General features: G+C 38.5%; 1 long non-coding RNA gene across 1 annotated transcript; it reads right to left on the bottom strand.

The window, feature by feature from the left end:
* Window positions 1–9,808: 9,808 nt before the first annotated feature.
* Window positions 9,809–19,668, bottom strand: LOC142058329 (uncharacterized). Its single transcript, XR_012660912.1, has 4 exons — window positions 19,564–19,668; window positions 13,876–13,977; window positions 12,110–12,160; window positions 9,809–10,462 (listed from the first exon to the last, which is right to left on the bottom strand). It is a non-coding gene; the product is annotated as an uncharacterized LOC142058329 (long non-coding RNA).
* Between the last annotated feature and the right edge of the window lie 316 nt (window positions 19,669–19,984).

Here is a 19,984-nt window from a genome sequence, read left to right as displayed (position 1 = left end):
CAGGGCTCCCAGATGTCCTAAGTCCTCTATGTGCTTTTTCTGCTCATCAGCCAGAAAAGAAAGCATGTGCTGAGTGGACAGCCAGTAAGTGTATATTAGCCTGGCCGCTGCCAAAGAAAATGAATAGTGGCTTAATTCTTCTGACCTTTCACTGATGGCTACATTAATAACACCTGTTCTCCACCCTGCTGTTGATTTTCATTAAACTTGTAGGAACTTAATGTCTTAGGATATTCCACATGAAGTAAGGCTAAAAAATGTCACAAATTTTGAGAGGAAGATTTTGAGTGCTTGCAGGGCATACTTGACTTAATGTCTTACATTTCTGTGTAATATAGTGTATTCTGGAATTTGACTGACTATGGCCTTTTATTTATATCTTTGACCTGAAATATAAATCAATATTATATTTGCTGTGTTATGACTAAGTAGCTGGTTATCCAAAACCCTAATGAGGGTAAGATTAAAGTTGTGTTCCTTTTCCAGACACACTCAATTCTATTTTCTGTTGTAAGCAGAGTGGAAAGGACAGGGGCCATGCCTTAGATAATTTCATGCTAGATTTGTTTTAAACAAGTTAAAACAGATGCTTCTATGCATTTCTAAGAGGGGGCTGACAAATTCTTCTGTCATGAGGAGAGCATGAACAAACCCATGCCTACCAAAATGAATGTGACATGCCTTTTATAAGTCCATATGCTTGCTTGCAGAGACTTTGTAGTAGGCAATATGACTTAAATACATTGCTCCCTTCCAAAGCATGAATTCTATATGACTTTAACTGATTCCTCTTAAAGAAAAAAATCAGCATAACTTGAATTACTCTAACTTTCGTTTTAAATGAATGGACTAAGTACTGTGGGTTACCTGTGGAGGAGCAGCTACTCTCATAGAGGATAGTTTGTGGAGAGGTACATTTATTTACTTCTACCCAGTATGCATTGCTAAGGTGGAAGTGCACCATGCTTTTGTGTGCACTGATGATTTGGGCTTTCATAGAGTTTTAGCAGAACTCTGCTAGTATAGTTTGCATGCTTTCATCATTAAGTGTTATGAATAAAGCCAAATGCATGGTAGCTGTAGACAAATAGGCTTTAGAGAATTGCTAAAACAGGAAAAGTTTTTCAGCCTCTCAACACAACTTCCATTGTGTTACCCCTGGCTTGCGTAGAAGCTTGGGATATAGACCAGAGTGATTTTAGAGATGGAGCATCTTCTCAGCTCAGGGAGCTGTGCCACAGAGCAGAAGAATTTGAGATGCCAATCACTGTATACAGTAACATGACATTTCATTATCACCTCCTCCCTCCGTATTTCCAAATTATTGCCAGGAAGATGCATCCCAAAGAAACAACTGTACTTTGGACAAATCAAGCTGGGGTAGTTCGGAGATAACTTCATAGTCCTGCACACCAGCGACATCATGACTCTGTGTTTATTGGCTCAATACTTCATGAACGTCATTAAGAACCTGGGAGAAAAGATCACATGTTTACCTTGTTCCTTCCCCGACAGAACTTTCTGTTCTTTTCAGAGCTTTCTCCTAAAGATGTAATTTTCTGATTACTGCAGAATATGCTGCACCTTGATAAAATGTGAATCCAAAGACAGGGGAGATGGGCAGGTTCTCTGCCCCAGGGTAGCTGCTGAGATAGAGTTACTCAGTTCCAAGTGATGGCGGAATTTGGTTTAGCTCAGCAGTGGCAAACATTGGCACTGAAGTCACATTTGTTACTAATAGAGGTTTGGATTATGGGCAATGAAGGTGATCTGGGCTGGATAAAAAATACAGCACCTGGCATTTTTGCAGACGATCTTTCAGCACCTTGTCTTTTTGGCCACTGCTCAGCACTGATTTGGTGGAATATGTTGAGGATAAATCCATGGGGACATCTTTGATAGGATAACTCATTTTCTACATAACAAAATGCGATTGGACTCTTATAGCTGGACTGTAGTTGTGTATGTGATTTGGCATCTTTCAGGGAAATTAGAGATAATGCTCATCAGAAAGAAAGTTGCAAAGTGAGTAAAGAATGATGTAAAGGTCTGAGAACTACAGGAGACATGGGAAAGTTTTAGTTGAAGGTGTAGGCTGCAGTACAATTTTTAAGGACTGGTCTTCTGACTCCTCTTTTTTGGTATTTTTTTAATATCATTGTCCCAGAAAGGAGATGTGTACTCATAAAACATACAGATGACAGAACTCTGAATAGGAGCAGCTTGTCAGGTAGGAAGAACTGGATGAACTTAGGGTCTGGAGTAGTTGAAATCAAATGAAATTCACTGCTATGTGGTGCAAGGTCATGCATTTGGAGAGTAATAAGTTGCAAGCTCATGTATGGGAAATGGCTGAGGAAGCAAAAGAAGTGCTGAAACTAAAATTGGCAGAAGGACAAATGAGTATAAAGCAATCATGAATACAATTAAATTTGGAAACTAGGAGGACATTTTTAGTTGCCGATGAAGTAAAATTCTGGAACAGCTTTCCCGAGAGAGGTGTGGGGCCAAAAATAATTCTAATGTCTCTTAAGACAAAACTATGTAAAGGGATTATTATGACATGGTGGCTTGAATGAGGAGCAGACTAGACTTCAAGGGGTTCTGTCTTCTTTTTTCTTAAGAGTGAAGTTGTATATCAATTCAATATCTTGCATATTTGTCTCTTCATTTCTTGGGATTAAGATTCCCAAGACCTTATCAGTACCTGATCTTGGATAGATATGAAAAAATGGGAAGGTATTAAACTGTATGTAAATCTTTTAATTAAAGATATTAAAGATACCTTGTAAATTATTTTTACCTAAAGGTACCGAGTCCTGCTTATTCCACAAACTTTACATGTAGCTTTTACTGTTAATTCTTTAATATAAGTAAAAGCAACTAAACAACTTGCTTTGCAAAGACATCCTGCCACATTCAGTGACAAGTTTGTGGGACATCTGTTTGCTCTGAGGAGGAGTTGGATATTTGAGAGTAATTAATACATTTGCAGTGTTTCTTGTAGTATGTGCTATCACTGCAAAATGAGAGTGAAGGAACAAAAAATGCTTTGCATCTGTCAAGGCCAGCATGCCAATGTGCCAAGATCACAGTGGGGGAACAGGACAAGCCAGTACAAAATGCTTCTTTGCTCTTGTATCCTTTTAAAACATTCTTTTTATGTTTCAGTCCCGTGCAAAGAGCCAGACGCTCATTTACGGCTGCATGTGAGGGTGGCATAAAGGCTGTCTTTTATGCCACAAGTATCCTGAAGCCATCCAACTTCCTCTGCAATTCCTAGTGAAAACTCATCTCCTGTGATTTTTCTGCCAGTGTCCACAGAAGCTGTGCTGACAGCTCGGGACTGCAGCGCATTCAGGGTGCACTGGAAATGTCCTGTTTCGTGGGGTAATGTAAAATCTGCAAGGAAGGCAGCTTGCCAGTGCCTGGCTAACAGGCTTTAGGGCTGCTTGAAGCCATTAGAATAGTGGATGGCAGCTGGTGTGCAAAGTGATATCAGGCTCAATGGACATGAGAAGGGTTTTTCTGGATGTAGCCTTAGGTGATTAAGAGAAGAATGAGGCCTCTAGCTCCTGTGGCTTCTGTGCAAGATGCTGCAAATCATGTCAGCATTTTCTCTGAAGGATGAGTAGGGCTGCTTTGGGGGAATACTCTGAGGGTCAGTCAACAAAGTCAATTGCCTTTCAGGCCATATTTTGAATGGTTATGTGGGGCCATTGGCACTGAGCTGAAAAGTGAAAGATATCTCTGTAAAGACCTACAAAAACCAGAAGCATTTTGCTTTTCCTGTTTTTCTTTCTGTGACGTCTATACACTGGCACTCCAGCATGACAGATGCAAGGAATTTTTGTTCCATAATTTTCAGTTTGTGGCTGTGATATCTACTGCATCAGACACCAAGCACCTATTACACACTCTTTCTCAAACCCACTCAGTTCCTTCTCCAGGTAAATATGTTGTACAGATTCTGGCTTTTTTTGGATATTTTGTTGTTGATATCTGGCTTTGCATTATTTAAATTACTGTCAGTAATGCTCATCCACAAATTTATGTACTACTTTTTTTGCTTCTGTGGTGCAAGTCATGTGTTCCATGGCTTCAGTCATCCTCACGTCAAGATTGTGCATCTGCCCAGAAGAAAGCAGTCTTTCAGACTGCATTTTAAAATATAACGTTGCATGTTGTCACTGTGCCACTCTGGGTCTGATTGTTTCTGTATACAGTTTTCCTAGATTCAGCCCTGGTGGGGTTGCTACTGAGGAGCTATTAGGGCCTGCAGGACAAGACATGTTCTCCTTTGGGGTTGGTCCCAAAGCCCACCTCCAATTCTGCTTCCAGCTTCCCAGCTCCTAGAGTTGTAGATGCCAATCATTCAGTCTCATTGTCAGAGTGAAGCACTTGCCATGAATAGCAAGATCTTGAGGAAGCCTTAACAGTACTCTGAGGATTAGGAGAGTTATACAAATCTAAATAAATCATTAGAAAAACTTGGAGGGGATGGGAACAAATGACTTAAATATATGAATGGAATATTCGACCAGAAAAAAATATTTGAATATCTGGGATGAAATTCTGTAAAACCTGAGAAGGAAAGGTTGTAATACTGAGTAATCTAAACCAACAAGTGGAATTCAGCAAGGATCCTAATTTTTGACACTTTGTCTAGAACAGTAGCGCTTTTAGCATCAGCAGCCCCTAGGATATATAATCAAGGTTCTTTTCTGTTTAAAATGTCTTTTTTTTTTAACTTAAAATTCTTCACACTGCATAATTAATTATTCCTGATACAGAACAATAATTGGATGAAAATTCTTACAATGATGTATCATAAATGCATGGGCTAATTCAAATAAATGTGTTTGGCATGTGGTATCAATGTTACTCCAATTTCTATCTAGCGGGTGCCCACAACGCAGTAATACTCATCCTGTGTGAGCCTAAAGAAAGCATACTTCAGCAGATTTAGAAAAGAAGTAGCAAACGCAAAGTCTTTCCCCCCCACCTCTACCCTAGAAATTGTCAATATAGGTGAAGTCTGAAAAACTTCAGAAGAAAAGAGTGTAATGCCGGTATTGCTGCTCCTGCTGCTGCTTTGTATCCATCCAACAGATCACCCTTCTCCCACCGCTGCAATCTGCCCTCGGTGACCCTGTCTATGATCAATCACCTGTCTAACGTGCAGGGGGAGCATCCTTCTCCCTCTGCACTCTGGTCCATGACAAAGAAGGACTCAAAGTAAATGTGAATTTGTGAGGGTCTGCCTATATTGTGTCTCACTAGCTCCTATTTTGCTCACTGTACATTTCCCACATTCTGCTCTCAGAACACTTATAAGCTACATCATTGTTTCAATATGTGTCCCAACTATTCTCCAAGAGATAGTGCCATAATTATATTCATGGTATACAGCTATTTGTTTTCTATAATCTATAACAACTCATTTGCTTCCTATTTGTTCATGATAATGATTTTGTTGGCTGTTCTCAAAAAAAATGTGTAATTTATTTTCTACATATTGTCTCAATTTTTAAGTCTTAAATTGCAAAGATAACAGGTAGGTGCAGTGAAAAATGTTTACTTTTTAAAAAAAACATATTCCACTTTTATGGGAATGTTGACATCAGTTGTTTTCCAGATGTATGCTGATGATTTGCAGATGCCTCAGTTTTCATGGCTGCTACATTTGACTGGGTATCAGTTCATGAATTATACATTTTATGTAGTGGTGATGTATTAATTTCACACTAGAATCTGTGAAGATACTATATATACAGATAAAGCATAATTTCTCACACTTCCAGAAATGAACATTAATTCTTTTCACTTCAGAGGGAATCTGAAAGGACTTGTTGCATTTCATAAGAACAAATAAATCTGGCACCTATTTGGAAGATGAAGTCTATTAACATACCAGTAAAGTGTTACAATTTTTTTCATGATTTTATATTAATATAGAACTCTGAAATGTGAGGTGATTCTCAACAGAAATATGGGATGTATTTACTTAAAGAAACCCTGTCCCAGAGCCCTCCACTACTTCATACCCTCCCTTTAGATTGGGTTCTTCAGGTGAAACTAATTGCGTAACCGATATAATTGCCTAAATGATATTTTATCATTTGTCTCGAGTTGAGAGTGAACTGTAATTCATCTTGTTTGGTGAGAAGTCTGATGAGAAGGATGCATTTGCATAAATATACTATTACCATTTTACTACATCACACTAGGTTTTTTTCCTTTTCGTAAACAATGAGCTCTGAGGTGACAAAAGTGATATACATATTAAAATAGCATACCATAATAACCCACAGCACATTTCTGACACTTGAATCATTCCTTATAAGCCACTAGTCATATAATCTGAGTGTATAAATGAGTGCTGGTCATATGGCTTCCCCAATGTTCTGCATCTTTAAATCCTAGAGATTTTGATTTCCACTTTCAGGCAGCTCTGCTCTCCAGTGTAATAGGTAGCACTGAGTTGCAATTGTTTAGCTGGTATGGCTAACCAACTATTAACAAGATTGATTTGAAGTGATTTTGGTAAGTAGAAGCTTTGAGTTTGATTTATATTAATTTTGGGGATATAAAATTCCCAATGTGTGCACTCGGAGCAGCTCCCAGAAGTCTGTGAATCCTCACTTTAATTGCAAATCTTAAAATATAATTAATTTCAGTACAAATTGAAAGCACCCAAACGTTCAGAATGGACACGTTTGCTCTTTATCACTTTCTAGTTTCAATAATCCAGTTAGGGATCAGAAAAGTAGCAATACCTTGTGATTTAAGTGATCAGTGACCTTCTGTGAATATCCAGTACAGGATTCCTGAAGTTGACAAGTTGCAATGATCCAGACAAAAGACTGATTTTTTTTCTTTTTACAACAGGTGAATATGGTAATTGGGATTGGTTTGTCAAAGAGAAGAGTTCATGCTCATGGCCAAGATTATTTGTAAAACTATCTCACTTGCAAACAGGTAAATTAATCTCTGTCCTTGCTAGTTGTGATATTCCATTGTAGAGAGCATCCATCATATCTTTGCTACACCTGGAAATATGTGCTTTTTGAATCATAGACTAAGCCCATTAGATCTTTGTACTTTGGCTAATTTAACCAGCAAATTTCATTATCAAATATACATTGCAGTAATACCTCTTAGAAACCCTTACCTCCCTGTCTTTTGTTGACACATTTATAAGTACATAAAGACTTTTCAGTAAGTCTGAATATTTTCAGGGAAATGGAATTTACTTAATGTGACCATTATAGAAACATAGAGATAGAGAGCTCTATGTATTAATCAGTTCATTGCTGCTGCTGCTTCAAAAATAATTAATCTCTCAGATGAATGTTTTCTATTTATGTAATCAGATGCTACCTTTTTTGCTGAGAGGTGCCTGTCCCTAATATAAACACCGCTATCATTTTGTACAGTACTTGACAAGGAAACCCTCTTTCTTATTATGTACTTGTGGTATGTCACTTATTAGATATTTGAACTTGCCTTTTGGTTTAAAGTAACCATACTTCTTAATCTTCCTTTCTCTCAGCAAAAGCTTTGAGATAGAGGGCTCTTCTAGCTCCCCCTCTTACAAAGATGCTACAGTTTATGCAGAAAGCTATTTCAGCTGTGGTACAATTTTCTTGGCCCTGTTAATTTTGGTGTAATAGTATGTGTTTTCTACACCAGTAAATCTGTCCATGGAGATTTCCGGAAGTACTAGTGGTGATTTTATAGTTAGGGTCTGCACTTGAGTTTAAATGAAGAATTCAGCCTTTACCTTATACAGAAAATGCAGTAAATCTTTGTGTGATGATTTATCTGAAAAACCATTAAAATAAATCCATTATTACTTTAAGAATTAACGTGAAATGGAAATGGATTTTGAATAAAATTTAGAGCCCAGTTTTAGACTTTTTGCCAGACAGAACAGAATAATACTTGGAAATCCTCAAGCTGCATAAACAGTGAATTCTTACTTCTTGGATACATTTGAATTTTTATTTAGGATAAATGCTTATTTTCCACATTGTTCCTTGTGCTTGCTGAAGTTGAAGGTGGCTAAGGATATTATTCTGTGCTGTAAAGAAGCTTCATCTTTCCTCATAGCTCCTGACTTTTACTGCCCTTGCTGGCATTTAAGTAGGAGGTGGCCCTCAGCTGGTGTTTTGGAGAAGGAAGGGTCTATATGATGAGCGGTAATCGGAAGGATAGGTGGTGAAGGCATGGTTGTCCCTTAAAAATGAGGAAAAAAATCCAGATAAAAATAGTTTGTCTTTTGTATACATGTGATATGGAGACACTGGAAAAGTGGATCTCCAGCTTCTCTAGGGAAGAAGGGTACAGCTGAAAAATAACTCAACAGTCTGTGCACTGAGTAGGTAGTCAATACTGGGCAAAACAGGTACTTCTTATCACGCTTTGATGTTTGTAATGACACAGAGATGTAGTGATCTGCTGGAGGTCTCTGTCGCAGTGGTAAAAACATACACTAGTCTCTATCAGAAAAGGTAGTGGCTGAGTGGAGACATGCAGGATAGGTAGGTTAAGGAAATGAAACATATGTCTGTTAAGGATTTTCACCTGGGGGGATTTAACTGTGATATTTTATAAACCAATCTCTACATGTGTGTTTAAGGATATGGAAATAAAAGTTACTTATGTAAAATGAAACAAAAAGAAAGTAAATTTTTTTTGCATCAACAAATTCTTTCTTATCATATACTTTTAAAACAGCTATGACCTTCATCAGATTTAATATTCAAAGATATTTTCTACAAGTTCTAATGCTCGCTGGCTTTAATTATTCTAACACTATTCTGTATAAAATAAATCATAGGGTTCTCATTTAATTTATATTAATAATACTAATTATACTAGCATAAATGTATATATGAAAATGATCCACGAGTTCGTGTTGGGATGAGTAGGTTTTTGTTGGATTAAGTTAAAAAGGGCTATAGAATTAATTTTTTGGAGTCAGGTCATGGCACCAGTCATCATAAAGCTGCTTAAGAAAACTAATTCCTGTGTGATGCATAGGTGAAGTACTGAACAGTTTTGAGGGAAATAGTGCCCTGGAAATCTCACTGAAGGCCCAAGATATTTACAGCAGATAAGCCCTGTGAAAGTACACTGCCTCTGATCGAGGGTGAAGCATTGCTTACATTTTAGATTGACGAATTACTTGTGCATGAATCCAGGTCCCCCAGCTCAGAAGTGCTATTACATACACTGCACATGCAGTTGTCTGTGGACCTTTCATTCTTCAGTACTTAAAACACTATCCCTTTGGGTGTTTCTTGCCTCAATACATCTTGACTTTGATATGTGATAGCTGTTTTATGTAGCTAAAAATCTGGTTCCAGAGATCTTTTATTCAAGTGGCTTGGCTTACCAGCCTGTTTTCCCTTCCTGAGTATTTAAGAAGACTTTTTCCTTTTGAGGGGAAGAGAAGGGAGTCTGAAGTAACTGGCAGTTTTGCTGGCTGTGTATCATACCAATGTTAATCTTGTATGATGTGCCAGTGTTCCCTGGCATTGCTTCTGTTTGGTCACCACATTCTCATGGCTGTTTGTCAGCACTAGCCAAACAGTTGAACTTTGCATGATTACTAAAATGAAGAATGCAAATGTACTCTATAATTCAGGATCCAGTCTTGCTTCCATGACTATGAATGGGAACTTTTCTACTGAAGGGATTCTAGATGATTGTATATGAAACATTTCCTTTACTGTGGAAATGTTGAGCTTTAATGGGAAGTATTTTTGTAAATCCTGTTTTTTTCTATTAATTTGGTTTTGCTCCACATAGATATTTTTACCACCACAGTCAAAAGAAGTGTGAGGATGTGGAGAAATATTCCAAAACACACCTTCCACCACTTGTATTTACCACTACTAGGACTTCATAATGGGTTGTGTTTTCACAGTTTCACTCAATGTGGTTTTACCTACATTTTAAAAAATCTTGAAGTGAATACATAAATTGATCGGATCCTGTGATCCTTTCATGTGCAGCTACTAAGTTCAGTGAAGGCTCTGTGGCAAAATGGAATCACATTCTGCAGCATTCAGTCCTGCCTTAGATATCATAAGTTCCAGAATGTTTTACTCACTTAAATTGTCCTCTTAGCTAGGTGTGTTTGCCATTCTCACTCTTTATTGCTCTCACCAAAGCATGCACACCTACAGTCCCGTATTTGAGAATAGTAGGTGACATAAAAGGTATGAAGGACAGTTTCTGTCAGTCAATATTTTTTGCAGATAGGGTTGTCTGCAGTGGTTTGCAAAAGAACTTTATGATTTGTCTCCTAAAATTCTGCTCTTCGAGCAATCCAACATAGAATCCCGTTTTTTCTTAGATATGTGATGACTTGTAGATTGCTTCCTGAGCCATCTTCCTGGCTGCTCCATTGCCTCCCAATTGATCCTCAAGTTGTTCCAAACCTTTCTCCCTGAAAGATGGAAAGCTGATCTGAGTACAAGCAGGTCTAGCAGGAAGTCATATCACATCATGCCGGGAGCACAGCAATTCTCATAGAAAAATTTTTGTATTTTGCATGTTGGATAATTGACAGATGGTACAGCTGCGGAGTTGTGGGGTCTACCTGGCTGTCATGGAGAAGAGTAGAGCAGCTGACACCTCTAGAGCTTTATTCAAACCATCCACATATGCTGACAGGTAACTGTGACATATGCTTTGTTGCTGTGTAAATTCAAGCTTGGCTCTACAATCATAATGGTAAAAAAAATATGCACTTTACATTCAGGTTCTGGATGCCAATGCTATGATCCAGTGTGTGGAATGTGAGGTGAAGATCAATAAGAGTATGACTTCTGTTTACTGCTACTTCTACGGGAAAATGATTTATTTAGATGTCATAAGCTCAAATTTTACATCCACAGATAATTTACCCATGTCTTTAGAGATGAAAAACAGAACCAAACTACGTCATCTTTGCTCTACTAGAAATTGATGAAATAAAATTACAAAATAGCCTGCATCACCAGAAGATAAATTATTAATAACGGGTTAGTCCGAGAGCAGAGTTGTGATTGGATCGCAAAGAATTCAAATTTTTTTCTTAGGCTCCAGGGTTAATATTAATTCATTAGGGTTGCATATTTTTACTGAAATTTGGGAATTCTGACACTGTTAAAGGTTTAAATAGTTTTTTTACTCATTACTACTTTAATTTTAATATACTTTTATTAATTGAATTGCTAAATGCAATGGTATTAATTCCTCATGACACCTGTTCTGCAGAAACTGAAATTAAAGTTAACATCAGAAAAGTGTTGGTAGGTTTAATTCTCATTAAAGTGCCAGCCATAGAAATAGGGTTGGATGAGGGTGTAATAGGAGGGTATGGAGCTGAAACTAAAGGACAGTAACACAAGACAACATTCTTCACTGCTGTGGGGAAGCAGTCGGTTCTGGCTGAAGACTTGCAAAAAGAGCATAAAGTTATTCCTTGCACAGCGCAAATCAGTGCGCATGGAGCCCGCCTGCCACCCAGAGACCTCGGGGCTGTTCCAACGTGCAGCTGCTACCACTCCCAAGCAGCTAAGAGAACCCTACTGCACTGACACTTTTCCTATTTTCCTCTAATCCTGTGTTTTGTGATTACAATGCAGAGACAAAAATCTTTCTACATTTTCTCTAATCTAGTAACTGGGGTGGCCTTCTAGGGAACTTGCCATGCCTTTTAGTAGCTATAATCAGAAGATATTGCAGCAGGATAGGCTGCACCCAATCCAAAATTCTCCTACCGTTTTTTTCATAATAATGATTTTGTGGTTATTAATGGCAATGAATTTATAGTAATGCAACTCCTTGTTAATATTGCAGTACTTAGCACCTGGTATCCATTGAACTCAAAGTGCTTTACAAAGGAGACTGAACATTTTCTTCCAGTTTACTAGTGGGCCAAATGGGGCAAAGGAAGGTTAAAAACATGTCTTGTAAGGCTGTGTTTTGTTTACAGAATGTTTTCAAACCAGTTTGTCCTGCTTGGTTATAAGCATTTAGGAAAATTTGGTATCTCCTGTGAGTATGAGGTCTTAAAAATCAAGTGCATACTGAAGTCAGCAGCCCTTACCTGCCACTGTGGTGCGTTTGCAAATCCTGCTTGACTCACTGTGTGCTGCACCTGCATACAGCAACAGAAGAAAGGTTTATCTAGTTGCAATAAAAGTAACGGCTTGTTTCATAGCATAAATAAGGATTGTACGGTTTCATTACCTGCACATCATGGTTCAGAGCTTGTAATGTCATGCATATGGGCATTTGTTTTGTTATAAATTATAATCACGGCCTTCAGCTACGTTAGCAGAGGGAACATCCTGTATATCTTTGTTTAGAAGGCACTGCTTCAATTGCATTTAATCACTTTCCCCTGCAGTTTTGCTTAAAGGTATGTGTGATAAAGGAGCAAATATTGTACTAAACCAGAGCAGCTAACGAATGAAGGCAAAGTCTCTTTATAAACTGTGCTGTAAGTAGGCAGCTACTAAATTGAGATGACTACTAATCAAGGCTATTTCTGTGCATAGCATTGTAGTCTGTAAATCAGATATGCTTACCCCAAATCTGCCTGTGCTACTTTATTTATGAGTCGCTTCTAATTTCAAGTAGTCATGGATTGTAATAAACACTTCACCAACATGGCCCTGTTTCTTTATGCCAGTACAAGAATGAAGTCAGAAAGGAAATCAAGTGCGGAAGGGAGGGGTGGCTCTAGGCCATATTTGCACTGGTTTTTATTGAGAAAGCTTGATACTTATGAGACTTGCAATGAGTCAAGGGGATTTCAAAACTGCTCTGGCTTGCATTCAGAATTCCTGTAAGATCCATGAGATTTTTCAGTGGTAAAAAATACAGTAAGTGGTGTACCTCTGTCTTTTCCTCCTTCTCTCTAGCAAGCCCTTAGCCATCATCCACTGCTGGAACCTGAAAAAGAGCTAGGAAAGGGGCAGGCAATAGATCTATTCTTTCCTTTGCTAGCCGAAAGTTTCTTGCAATGAAAACATGTCTCAGAGGCCTGTAGTCACCACAACAGTGTAGCAGATGCAGGCTATATTCCAGAGCCAAAAGCTGTTTAAATTTATTAGCACAGAGCTATACCTAAACTAACTGGAGCAAGAGTGTGCTATAAAGTTGCTATGGGGTAAGGATGCTGGGCAAAATATTCTGGGAATGGCAATGACAAGTCAGTTCCTAAGAAGTTAGTCCTAGGATCCACATTTCCAGTATCTTCAAGTACACAGTTGGCCCACAGCAGGAGTATTTTGTGACCTATTTGACACAAATCTACAAAATTCAAGCATACTTATTCCTGCATCTCATAGATGAACTTGTTCATATTCTCTCCTCCACCTGCTGTAAACCTATTTAAACCTTCACAGCTCATAATTGTAAGTGCTCTCTCATTGCAACAGAAAAAGCTTGCACTCCATTTATATCAATCTGTAGTTGGAACTAGTGAATATTGATTGGTGGGTCAAAGGTTTTCTGCACACAAACTTGCCCTCTTAAAAGGGATCTATTAATACAGTTTAATTCCCCAGTTCTTACAAAAGGAAAATGCGTACGAAGCATATACAGGTTAACTAAACAGGAGTTAACATTTCTCTTTCTCAACCAATGTACCATTAATAATAAACCCCTCATTTTTCTGACAGAGCTACACAAACCTTGACTGTTTTCATTATTAACTTAATTGCTTTTCACTTACAGGTACACAGCCTTTTCCTGTTGAAGGCTAATGCACATTTCCTTGACAGGTAGCATAAGCAGAAAGATTTGAAAAATGGTGGAATAGCCAAAGCAAAGTGAAATGTGAAACCAAGGTAATACAGGACAAACCTTGAAAGATCCAGAATTCTGGTTCAATGTCCTTTGGGCCAGGGTGAGCTGCTTACAAATGTGTATAGAGGCTAGCACAGCACAGCTCTGTTTGAATGTAGCCTGTAAATATTACCAGGGAATCAGAATTTAGTAGTGATAGGCAATAATAACAACAATAATTACAATAACAACAGCAGCAGGAACAACAACAACAATAATAGTAATAATAATAACAACATACACACTAGGAAACAACTAAAAAATTAGAAAGCTACATAACTTGCCAAGCTTGACTGTTGCCTTGTACCCTTTGAATTCATTTATGAAGTGTGCTAGAGTCTGTGGGTGTGCATGGATGTGACAGCACAAAATCAATCTGAGAGTCACCTGGAGCGCATGAGCTTGAGATTATTTTGTAGGAATGCTATAAAATTAAGATTTGCCATAGGACTTCCTTCTTTGTCTCCTCTTGAATACACCATGGCAGTAGCTCTATGGTAATGTTATAACCACAATGAGGACAATTAAAGAATTGGCAAGCAATGTTAAAAAATAAAAACTACATTTGAAGAAGGGTACCAAATTCAAAACTGGGTAGTGAGAGGTATAGTTTGAATTTTCGGTTGGTCCTTATCTTAAGGGCTGATTTCAATTATTGTTGAGTCTCTCTTGTGCTACCTGTTTTTCATATAAAGTTGCTGCCTTTGTTTTCTAGACTTTCAGCATCATTGCATACCCGTTCTCACATTGCTGGTGGATACAGTCATATAAGATTCATGATACTGATCGGGGCAGGTGATAGCTAAATTAAGAGATAATTTTCTGTTTGACTCGGTAGCCTGATATGTGCAATCCATGTTGCTTCACTGCTAGATATAAACGTCAGAATCCTTGTTTCACCCACTGGTGAGTGCAGTAGATGTCAGAATCCTTGTTTCACCCGTTGGTGAGTGCAGTTCTAGGGCAGATGAAAAGGTCACCAAGAGGGAACTGTGGCCCCTGACAAAGTCATCACCATTGCTATGAAAAGCATCTATGGAAGCAGGAAAATTGCCAGTTGGTTTTGATAATGAAATTGCTACTCCCACAGAACTCAGAAGTGTTTGAGAGGATTCCCATTCCAGACATGCTCTAGGTGCAATGTTTAGAGTTGATAACATCTTTATATGTGATTACCTTATCCCAGCCGTGCTTCTTAAATTAGGTTTTGAACTACCATCATCTAGAATCTGAGTGTAAAAAGACTTACACAAGCGCAGCCCCACAAGGACCAGATCCTAAGAGACATAATACTACTTACTAAGTAAATTTTGGTTTATATTTTCTAAATTCTGGAAGTAACTGACTCTCCAGCCCAATGTGACAGTTCTATAGAACTGAAATGGAAGAGGTGGGTTGACAGCTTCTGTTGGTTAACAGCTGACAGCTGAGACAAAGGAATAGATTCCTAAACTGAGAATGCATCACTCCATTAATTCATGTATCTTGGATTTGGTGTGCGATACCTAAATTATAGGTTTCACAAATCAACTGTTTTCCTTCTCTAAATCAAGTTTGCAATTCATAAAAAAAATATGTAGGTATGTAAAAGTACATAGTGTTTCTATGAATTTTCTTCCGTGGTCTGGGATGTCAGGTCAGTGTGTCTGGAAAAAAGCAAAGGTTGCTGATGAGGATGCCCTTCAGAATTGTTCTGTGAGCTTATCAGTTACAGACATGCTGAGTGGGGAGAGAACATCTGGATTTTTTAATCAGTTCATTGCACTGTATCCACACATAATACAATACTCTTAAACTTCTGATGTAAAAGGAATCTTTAACCACGTTGGGTCTATTTGTAAGTTTTTTCAAAGCATATCTTTGGTTAGCAAGGGTCATTATTTGAGCCATTCTGGTTTTGATGCCGTGTGTCTTTTATTTTACACCTTTTTTCTGTCCAAGGACATGTCCTTTCTGTTCAAACATCCTATGCCTTTCCTCATATTGCCACTCCATTGCTACCTATTTGCAGTTAAGATCTTGAGAGGGTTAGCCAGTAAGTAGCACTTGCACAAGCATTCCTTTTGTCTGTATTTGCTGCACTTTCTTAGGCAAACATGCTTCCTCTTTCCATGCTAAACATGATCTATAAAAGAGATAGTAAGGCATTCACATCTGGAGAGTGTGCCTGACCCATCAGTTGTATCTTCGTTATTAGTGCTTTTGTGAGCATAGAATCAACATGTTGCAAGAAATCATCACTTAGTCTTACTACTGTATTCAGGAAAGTATCTGAATATTCCTTTAGCTGGAGTAGAATTTCTCGAGCTGATAAATTTGGCTCTGAAACTACATCCTGACTTACAATGTGGTAGGCAAAACAGTTTTGTACATCTTCAGTCTAGTGGAACACTTGATCTGGATGCAATAGACTTTCAGAGTTGGCACAGTTTCAAAACTCTCACAAGCAACGTGAACAGTTAAGCAGGCAGATGTTTAGATCTGCATATGGGAATGGTAGAAAAGAGAATTGATATGTGGCAAGTGCTGAGCATCCGTTCTCCATCAGTTAAGCATTGTGTTAACCTGATAGGTTAAACAAGCTTATGGAAGTTCAAAAGCAAACCTGGATATTCATTGTAAGGTTAGGTCACTTTGAACCAGCTCTGCCATATAAAATAATACAAATAGGATTGGGCCTAAATGATACAATCTTGTTTAACCTTTCTTGTCAGAGGGAGAAGGTGAGGCACATTTTCTGCTGTGCAGTATGTTTGAGTGCTAGAGTTATCTCAAAACTGATTGAAACTTCCTTGCTTAGTGATAGAAGTGCAGCTGAGCTCCCCATTTTAGATTTATCAAAACTTGAACATTTATCCTTCATTTGCTTAGCTGCAAAATATGTGTAAAACATTTTGTGGTTTCCTTCATTCATTCAGTCCAGAACTTTGCTCTTTGTCAGATGGAAGGACAAATGATTGGGGAGAATCTGAGAAAGATCCTGGCTAGTGAAGGCCAGTGGTGAGGTTTCTCTCCTTCCATCTCTAGATGATGATTTATCTTTGAAGTATTGTGGAGTGATACCTGCATCCCAAATCTGACAAGAAAAAGAAAAAGATGCTGCAATCATTTAGGCAAAGCCTAGCAGTTCACACTATTTTTCAAGAAATGATGTTGTTTACCATCTTATATTGATGCTATTGTATTGCTAATTTGGTTATAACTGGTAGCTCAGCCAACCCTCCTCAAAAGTGAGTGCAACACATTTCTACTTGTGGTTGTGCTTTTGATAAACAAATCCTGAAAGTGTTGTGCCCTTATGCCTTGGCAATCTGTGATCAGTGCATTTTTTTCCCTGGTTATGATCAGCATTGTCATGTTCTGTCTTGGTCTATAAACCCCCTTGAGCCCATCATAAAACCAGCACATACGGTGCTTGTCAGCATTTGCCTGCCATTCATCAGCCTTGGCTTTCCACCACTGACCCTTCATCTGACATAACTGATTTGGACTTCATGGTGAATCTTCCTGGAAGCCAGCTTGTCTGTAATTGAATCTGGGTGAGCCAGCACAATCTGACAAGTGCCCTGAGCAGAAGCTGAATTGCAGTATGATAGCCATTCATTCTGTTTTGGTGTTCCCCACAATGAAAGGCATTAGTTTGCTTGGAATCCAACACATGTCCTATAGGGTCAACCATACCTTCTAGAGAGGGTTTCCACAGAAGAGAGAGCAATAACTGGCTCACACACAGCTTTTCACATCTGGCCTTTCCATTTGGTTTTTCCACATTAACCTGAATAGCTGCTTAGCTGCTATGGTACAACATCTAGGAGGCTCTTGGTGGAGTAGTTTTGTACTATGTGGTTCACCGTCTGTCAGTCAGAAGCATATATTGATTCAAGCCCTTCCAGTGCTCAGTGATGTACCTGCCAGTCTCTCATAGACAAAATTGTACATGCATGCAAGAGAACTTGAACTTAGTTCTTGAGACATGGCTCTGGTGATTTTTAATTTCATGCCTGATACACAGAGTAAAAAGCAAACTGTTTTGGCTGAAAATCACTACTTCTATGTCTGCTTTCCCTGCGAGGTCAAAACGTGTTGTTCCATCTCACATGTGCATTTACATATCTCAGATTAAGAATGTCAGAATTGTGGAATATATAGGGAATGTTGGTTGACATTGGGTCAGCTTGCTATATGATTGTAGCAACAAACTAGTCCTGTTTGCTTCAGACATCTCTGTCCATGCAGTATAAAACAATGGTAACTAGAAAAGGAGGTGGACTTGAAATAAAACTCAAATGGAGAGCAGATAAAGGAGTGTAAGATAGAGAACACAAGCAATCATCTTTTGTGATGAAAAGTAAGTGCTGTGTTGATCACAGTTAAACTAGTACATACACACATGCATACTATATGTGTGTAAGTACACACACATGTATACACACACATATATACAATATATATAAGCACGATATATATGAGTGTATGTATACATAGTCATAGAAGGAGAAAGATAATATGGAGCTTGCAAGTGGGTGAATGGATGGACACATGGATTTCAGGTTGGGTTTTAGGAAAGCACGTAGCATGCATGTTAACAGAGAAGAGAGAAAATCAAGATGGTGAGATCCTAGAGAGTATAGAGAAGATTCTGCTGTCCTGATACAAGTTACCTTCTAGCCAGTATTACTGTCCCCCTGCATACTTAACATTACTCATAAAAATTTTGATTTTTTTTCCTAGGTAGTTCTCTAATCTCTTCCCTTTTTGGCATTTGGCAGAATTGGTGCACTAATATTTGCCATAGTTGCATTGTGTCCATATTGATTCACAAGGTGCATTACAGTAATCTGTGTCCCTGAAGGCTGTCCATTTTGTTCAAACCCCCTTGTTCTGCAAAGCCAGCTTTAGCAAGGTTGTGTTCCTCCGCCATGCCCTGTTGCCATTAGTAGGTTAACCCTACAGAAAGATCACACAGTTGTCTGTTTCACTCACTGGTGCTATGCTGAGTCCATAGGTAGTCACTTCCCTGCTCCTAGTGCTGTTCTTTGTTCTGGGCGGCTGGTGTTGGTGTTTGGATATTTGCAAGTAGCAACAAACATTGGATAGGAGTTAAAAGCAACAACAATGATCAATGCTAAAACTTGCTTTTGCTGTCATTAAGGAGTAACTATGGTAACTTTTTGCTATAGTGACTTTGCCCAAGTGATAAGGATAAACAATTTTTGGGCACTTCATCCCTTTCATTTTCAAGATGATTTGCAGAGTCCAACACTGGACCACTGAGTCATTAAAAAATCATTGAGAGGGTGTTCTAGTTTTGCATGAACAGCTGCCTTTCAGGCTGCACACATTCAAGCTTGTCATTCTAGCTCCTCATGCTATTACTGATTGCTGCCACTATCGTTTCTCCCTGTAGCTTGTGATTCACTCTTTAGTTACAGAGGAGATTTTATTAAAGGCTGTTTTTCTTGCTGAAGAGTTTTTCTTAAAGGTTGTTTTTCTTGCCCCCTCTAAAGGAAAGTCTTTCCAAAGACAGAATTGTCCCCTTCCAAATAACTGGGTTGGCACATATGAATTGTCTAATGCTGAACAGATAGATGAGCTGTCATCAGGGTACAAACCTGTGACTGTTAGAACAAAAGTTGGCAAATTCAAATGGGAAATAAAGTGCAAATTTTTTAACAGCAAGGGAAATTAATAATTGAAACAACTCACCTATGGATCCAGTCAGGAACAGATGTCTTCCTAAAAGACATGCCCCAGTTCAACAAGAAGTTACTGAGCTCTGTGCAGGAATCAGGTGGTGAAATTCTCTGGGCTGTGCTTGGCAGAAGTCCAGAGCAGAGGATCCAATGGTATCTGCTGAATCACTAAAGCAAAACCAAACTGCCTCGGAAGGAACAGCAAGCAGCTTTCCTCTGTAGATTAGACATCAAAACAGGGAAATGTAGCATTTGACAAGTGTGCTGTATATGGTAATTAAATTGCTTCTATGCTCATTTACAACTTTCTCTTTCCTCCTCTCAACTGCATTTTTCATCCTATGTTTTCCTACTTTTTTTAGTCTGCTTTTTTATCACTTTCTACTCCAAAGCATTTAAATTGTAGCTGAACTTTTGAACCACACATGGAGTTT

This window comes from Phalacrocorax aristotelis, chromosome 6, assembly GCF_949628215.1.
Source record: "Phalacrocorax aristotelis chromosome 6, bGulAri2.1, whole genome shotgun sequence".
NCBI classification, from domain to species: domain Eukaryota; kingdom Metazoa; phylum Chordata; class Aves; order Suliformes; family Phalacrocoracidae; genus Phalacrocorax; species Phalacrocorax aristotelis.
The sequence above is the reverse complement of the archived record's forward strand: the minus strand, read 5'-3'. Positions and strand labels throughout refer to the sequence as shown.